Genomic DNA, 7,500 nt, shown 5'->3' on the forward strand with positions numbered 1-7,500 from the left:
TAAATAAAAATGAGAATAAAATGATTTGCAAATCCTTTTTTAACTTACATTCAGTTGAATAGACTGCAAAGACAAGATATTTAATGTTCACACTGGAAAACTTTATTTTTTTTACAGCTCAAGTAATATTTACTACACACTTAGATTGTTTACTTACAAATAAGCAAATTCATCTTGTGAAAGAACAAAAAAAAAGTAATTTAACTTGTTTTAAGTGTTTTTGTGCTTATTTTAAATTTGCATATTTAAAATAATGAAACTGAAGTAAATATGTACTACAAACTCGGATACATTATTTACAATTAGCAAGACGGTCTACCAAAAGAACAACACAATTTGACATTTTACTTGTTTTAAGTGTTTTTGAAAGAATTTGTATGCTTATTTTAAATGTGCATATTTCAAATAATTACAAACAATTACAAATAATTACAAACTCGTATACATTACTTACAATAAGTAAGATAATCTACCAAAAGGACAACAAAATTTGACATTTTACTTGTTTTAAGTGTTTGTGAAAGTGTTTGTATGCTTATTTTAAATGTGCATATTTCAAATAATTACAAACAATTACAAATAATTACAAACTCGTATACATTACTTACAATAAGTAAGATAATCTACCAAAAGAACAACACAATTTGACATTTTACTTGTTTTAAGTGTTTTTGAAAGTATTTGTATGCTTATTTTAAATGTGCATATTTCAAATAATTACAAACAATTACAAATAATTACAAACTCGTATACATTACTTACAATAAGTAAAATAATCTACCAAAAGGACAACAAAATTTGACATTTTACTTGTTTTAAGTGTTTTTGAAAGTCTTTTCATGCTTATTTTAAATGTGCATATTTCAAATAATTACAAATAATTACAAACTCGTAAACATTACTTACAATAAGTAAGATAAGCTACCAAAAGAACAACACAATTAGTCATTTTACTTGTTTTAAGTGTTTTTGAAAGTATTTTTATGCTTATTTTAAATGTGCATATTTCAAATAATTACAAACAATTACAAATAATTACAAACTCGTATACATTACTTACAATAAGTAAGATAATCTACCAAAAGAACAAGAAAATTTGACATTTTACTTGTTTTAAATGTTTTTGAAAGTATTTTTATGCTTATTTTAAATGTGCATATTTTAAATAAGCAAAATCATCTTGTAAAAGAACAAAGAAAATGTAATTTAATTTGTTTTAACTGTTTTTGGAAGTTTTTGTGCCTTTTAGTAAAAACTCAAAACTTTTTTTTAGAAAATAAGCAAAGTAATCTAAAAGAACAACAACATTTGACATTTAACTTGTTTTGACTGTTTTAGAAGTGTTTTTTGTACCTATTTTAAATGTGCTTTTTTAATTAATACAGCTCGAGTAATATTTACTACACACTTAGATTGTTTACTTACAAATAAGCAAAATCATCTTGTGAAAGAACAAAAAAAAAGTAATTTAACTTGTTTTAAGTGTTTTTGCAAGTCTTTTTGTGCTTATTTTAAATTTGCATATTTAAAATAATGAAACTGAAGTAAATATGTACTACAAACTCAGATACATTATTTACAATAAGCAAGATCATCTACCAAAAGAACAACACAATTTGACATTCAAGTGTTTTTGAAAGTCTTTTTATGCTTATTTTAAATCTGCATATTTCAAATAATTACAAACAATTACAAATAATTACAAACTCGTATACATTACTTACAATAAGTCAGATAATCTACCAAAAGAACAACACAATTTGACATTTTACTTGTTTTAAGTGATTTTGCAAGTCTTGTAGTGCTTATTTTAAATCTGCATATTTCAATTAATTACAAACAATTACAAATAATTACGAACTCAGATATATTACTTACAATAAGTAAGATAATCTACCAAAAGAACAACACAATTTGACATTTTACTTGTTTTAAGTGTTTTTGAAAGTCTTGTTATGCTTTATTTTAAATGTGCATATTTTAAATAATTACAAACAATTACAAATAATTACGAACTCAGATACATTGTTTACAATTAGTAAGATAATCTACCAAAAGAACAACACAATTTGGCATTTTACTTGTTTTTGGTGTTTTTGCAAGTTTTTAATGCTTTTTTAAAATCTGCATAATAACGATTCAGTTTTGTTTTTTTAAATACTATCGCTCAAGTAATATTTACTACACACTTAGATTTTTTACTTACAAATAAGCAAAATCATCTTGTGAAAGAACAAAAAAAATGTAATTTAACTTGTTTTAAGTGTTTTTGCAAGTCTTTTTGTGCTTATTTTAAATTTGCATATTTAAAATAATGAAACTGAAGTAAATATGTACTACAAACTCAGATACATTACTTACAATAAGCAAGATCATCTACCAAATGAACAACAAAATTTGACATTTTACTTGTTTTAAGTGTTTTTGAAGGTATTTGTATGCTTATTTTAAATGTGCATATTTCAAATAATTACAAACAATTACAAATAATTACAAAATCAGATACATTGTTTACAATAAGTAAGATAATCTACCAAAAGAACAACACAATTTGACATTTAACTTGTTTTAAGTGTTTTTGGAAGTCTTTTTTTGTGTCAATATGTGGACATTGGGGTGTTGTGTTTTCCCGGAATGCAAAGGAAAGTTGGCGCGGGCAAGGCGTGAATATAACTACATCTTTTAATTTAAACACTAACAGACTATAAAAAAGGAAGCAAACAAATAGGCGCGCACAATGGCGGAGAACAAACTTGACTAATGAAAACAAAAGACTAGCACAAAGGCAATTAACTATGAACACGAAACAAAAACACTTACTGTGGCATGGCATGGAGCATGAACTATAATAAACAGGAATCTCCTGGGTAGCAGAGGTAGTATGGATGGATAGGATAGATCAGTGTTTTTCACCTTTTTTGAGGCAAGGCACATTTTTGTCATTAAAAAAATCCGGAGGCACACCACCAGCAGAAAACTTTAAAAAATGTAACTCCACCAAGGCGTCGTGTCTTATTTTGAGTGTGTTGGTGTCTTCCTGTGTGTAGTGCTTTAGTTCTTGTCTTGCTTATTTTGGTGGCCCTTCCTGTTTTGCCGGTGTTTTCCTGTAGTGGCTTCATGTCTTCCTTTGAGCGCTATTCCGTGCACCTGCTTTGTGTTAGCAAGCAAGGCTATTTACGTTGTTGCCATCCTTCTGTGTGTGGACATTGTTGATTGTCATGTCACGTACGGATGTACTTTGTAGACGCCGTAAGTTTTTGCTGTCGTCCAGCATTTTGTCTCTGTTTCCTTTGTAGCCAGTTCAGTTTGACTTTTGTTTTGCATAGCCTTTTCCTTTCGTTCATTTTGGGTTTAAGCATGACATACTCTTTTTACCTGCACCCTGCCTCCCACTGTGGTCTGCATATCGGGATCACAACAAACCATCCTCGTCCCACCCGACACATTCCGACTTTTACAAAGCAATGCTGCCACCTGCTGACATGGAGTATTACGTGGTTACCCTGCCGAGTTTTACGCAGCACAGACACTAAGCAACGGCACATTATTGGCAGATTCTAATGATTGATTTGCCAAAAATATTTTTGGGATAAATTAGGTGAAGTTGCATAACACCAGACAATATCTCACGGCACACTAGTGTGCCGCGGCACAGTGGTTGAAAAACACTGGAATAGATAACGTCACCAGGCCGATCAGCAGAAACAGACAGTCGTAAATAGCAGTGACATGATTGGTGACAGGTGTGCGAGTGCAAAGCGCGAGGCAGGTGCGTGGCATGACAGGTGAAAACTAATGGGTTGCTATGGTGACAAAACAAACAAGAGTGCACAAAGAGTCCAAAAACAAGACCCGAACATGACTAAAACAAAACCATAATCAACAGACGTGACATTTTGTGCCTTTTAGTAAAAACTCAAAACTTTTTTTTTCTAGAAAATAAGCAAAGTAATCTTCTAAAAGAACATTTGACATTTAAAAAAAAAAAAAAAAAGTAATTTAACTTGTGTTTTTTTGCAAGTCTTTTAGTGCTTATTTTAAATCTGCACAGTAACGATACAGTTTTTTTGAACGCCTCTTTGAAAGGAACGAGAGAACGTCCCCATCTTTATTTATTTACGCTCCTCCCAGGCCACTCCCGGCTTCACAAGTTTGCGTCAGCCATCCGAATCCTGTTGCCGCCACACTCTTCCACTTCCTGTTCTCTCTTCTGTAAGCCCCCCCACCATCCCCCGCATCCTCTCCTTTCAACTTCCTGTCTTTCTTTGGAGCGCCGTGTCCTGCACCTTGTGTGTGTGTGTGTGTGTGTGTGTGTGTGTGTGTGTGTGTGTGTGTGTGTGTGTGTGTGTGTGTTTAGCTGCACATTCCTCTGCAGCGGAGCGATGAGAAAGATTCCTATTTCAACACCTCGCTTGCACCTGCTTTTAACTGCCACTTGAACGCAGCGCCCCCGTCTTCTCGGGGGAACAACATGTGGCTTTTCTTCTTTTCCACAAGGTCAAAGTGTCCTTGAGCTCGATCAGCCGCATCGTGGTCGCTTTGAGCGACGCTGTAATCACCGCTGATCAATAAACACTTGGATTAGAACAAAAATCGGCAAATCTGGAGTCAAGAGCTAAAATGTTATTATGGATTATTACCTACAAGGCACTTTCTACGTTGGACCAATTTGATTATTTTAAGTAATATTTACTACAAACTCAGACATATTACACACCCCAAAACCAGTGATAAAACGGTAAAAATGGTGAATAAAAACAGAATACAATGATTTGCTAATCCTTTTCAACTTATATTCAATTGAATAGACTGCAAAGACAAGATATTTAACGTTCAAAACTGGTGAACTTTGTTATTTTTTGCAAATATTAGCTCATTTGGGATTTGATGCCTGCGACATGTTTCAAAAAAGCTGGCACGAGTGGCAAAAAAGACTGAGAAAGTTGAGGAGTGTTCATCAAACACTTATATGGAACATCCCACAGGTGAACAGGCTAATTGGGAACAGGTGGGTGCCATGATTGGGTGTAAAAGCAGCTTCCATGAAATGCTCAGTCATTCACAAACAAGGACGGGGCGAGGGTCACCACTTTGTCAACAAATGTGTGAGCAAATTGTCCAACAGTTTAAGAGCAACATTTCTCAACCAGCTATTGCAAGGAATTTAGGGATTTCACCATCTACAGTATGTGATATCATCAAAAGGTTCAGAGAATCTGGAGAAATCACTGCACGTAAGCGATTATATTACGGACCTTGGATCCCTCAGGCGGTACTGCATCAAAAAGCGACATCAGTGTGTAAAGGATATCACCACATGGGCTCAGGAACACTTCAGAAACCCACTGTCAGTAACTACAGTTGGTCGCTACATCTGTAAGTGCAAGGTAAAACTCTACTATGCAAAGTGAAAGCCATTTATCAACAACACCCAGAAACGCAGAGGGGGCTGGGCCCGAGCTCATCTAAGATGGACTGATGCAAAGTGGAAAAGTGTTCTGTGGTCTGAAGAGTCCACATTTCAAATTGTTTTTGGAAACTGTGGACGTCGTGTCCTCCGGACCAAAGAGGAAAAGAACCATACCATACCATACCAACTTTATTTATAAAGCCCTTTAAAAACAACCACAGTTGAAGAACAAAGGGCTGTACACCACAAAGAACTAGAGGCAAAGGACAGACTAAAAAATAACATTTAAAACAGAAGCAAAATACACATTGAAAAAGCAAATACAATTTATCCTAAGAACAATTTGTTGGATAAAAAGCAGTTAAAAAATTAAAAAGCAGTCATTCACAAACAAGGATGGGGCGAGGGTCACCACTTTGTCAACAAATGCGTGAGCAAATTGTCCAACAGTTTAAGAGCAACATTTCTCAACCAGCTATTGCAAGGAATTTATGGATTTCACCATCTACGCTCCGTAATATCATCAAAAGGTTCAGAGAATCTGGAGAAATCACTGCACGTAAGCGATTATATTACGGACCTTAGATCCCTCAGGCGGTACTGCATCAAAAAGCGACATCAGCGTGTAAAGGATATCACCACATGGGCTCAGGGACACTTCAGAAAACCACTGTCAGTAACTACAGTTGGTCGCTACATCTGTAAGTGCAAGTTAAAACTCTACTATGCAAAGTGAAAGCCATTTATCAACAACACCCAGAAACGCGGAGGGGGCCGGGCCCGAGCTCATCTAAGATGGACTGATGCAAAGTGGAAAAGTGTTCTGTGGTCTGAAGAGTCCACATTTCTGTGGACGTCGTGTCCTCCGGACCAAAGAGGAAAAGAACCATACCATACCATACCAACTTTATTTATAAAGCCCTTTAAAAACAACCACAGTTGAAGAACAAAGGGCTGTACACCACAAAGAACTAGAGGCAAAGGACAGACTAAAAAATAACATTTAAAACAGAAGCAAAATACACATTGAAAAAGCAAATACAATTTATCCTAAGAACAATTTGTTGGATAAAAAGCAGTTAAAAAATTAAAAAGTAGTCATTCACAAACAAGGATGGGGCGAGGGTCACCACTTTGTCAACAAATGCGTGAGCAAATTGTCGAACAGTTTAAGAACAACATTTCTCAACCAGCTATTGCAAGGAATTTAGGGATTTCACCATCTACGGTCTGTGATATCATCAAAAGGTTCAGAGAATCTGGAGAAATCACTGCACGTAAGCGATTATATTACGGACCTTGGATCCCTCAGGCGGTACTGCATCAAAAAGCGACATAAGTGTGTAAAGGATATCACCACATGGGCTCAGGAACACTTCAGAAAACCACTGTCAGTAACTACAGTTGGTCGCTACATCTGTAAGTGCAAGGTAAAAATCTACTATGCAAAGTGAAAGCCATTTATCAACAACACCCAGAAATGCAGAGGGGGCTGACAAAATGTACCTGTTGTAAGTGTTTTAGCGCTTATTTAAATTTGCATATTTCAAATCTTAAGTAAATACCTTACTTAGAATGAGCAAGATGTTGTTTTTTTTGTGTAGTTTTAATTATATGCTTTTACTTGTAATTGTATTGAGTTTGTGGACCCCAGGAAGACTAGTGGGTTGTTGTGGCAACCAGCTAATGGGGATCCTTAATAAAAATCAAAATAAAATCAAGATAATCTACCAAAAGAACACCATTTTTTGGGACATTTTACATGTTTTAAAAAATTATTTGTAATGCTTTTTAAAAATAATACAGCTCAAGTAATATTCACTTCAAACTCAGCTACAATACTTACAATAAGCAAAATAATTGACCAAAACAATATTTGACACTTGACTTGTTTTTTTTGTGCTTATTTTCAATGTGCTTATTTAAAAAAAAAAAAAATACAGCTCAGATTTGAGTAAATAATTCTGAAGATAAGCAAGTTGGTCCGATCTTGTATCTCTTATCGTCTTGCTGGGGTTTGACTTATTTACATAGGATCGCAAATGGGGAGGAATTTAAGATAAGATAAGTTAAAAATACAAGTTTGAGGG

The 7,500-nt window shown here is 34.3% G+C and overlaps 1 protein-coding gene across 1 annotated transcript in view; it reads left to right on the plus strand.

Moving 5' to 3' along the window:
* The window catches only part of klf3 (Kruppel like factor 3 (basic)), a 39,980-nt gene that overhangs the window by 26,147 nt on the left and 6,333 nt on the right, over window positions 1-7,500 (plus strand). The gene's annotated exons all lie outside the window — the stretch shown is intronic.

Source organism: Entelurus aequoreus, linkage group LG18 (assembly GCF_033978785.1).
Source record: "Entelurus aequoreus isolate RoL-2023_Sb linkage group LG18, RoL_Eaeq_v1.1, whole genome shotgun sequence".
Lineage (NCBI taxonomy): Eukaryota > Metazoa > Chordata > Actinopteri > Syngnathiformes > Syngnathidae > Entelurus > Entelurus aequoreus.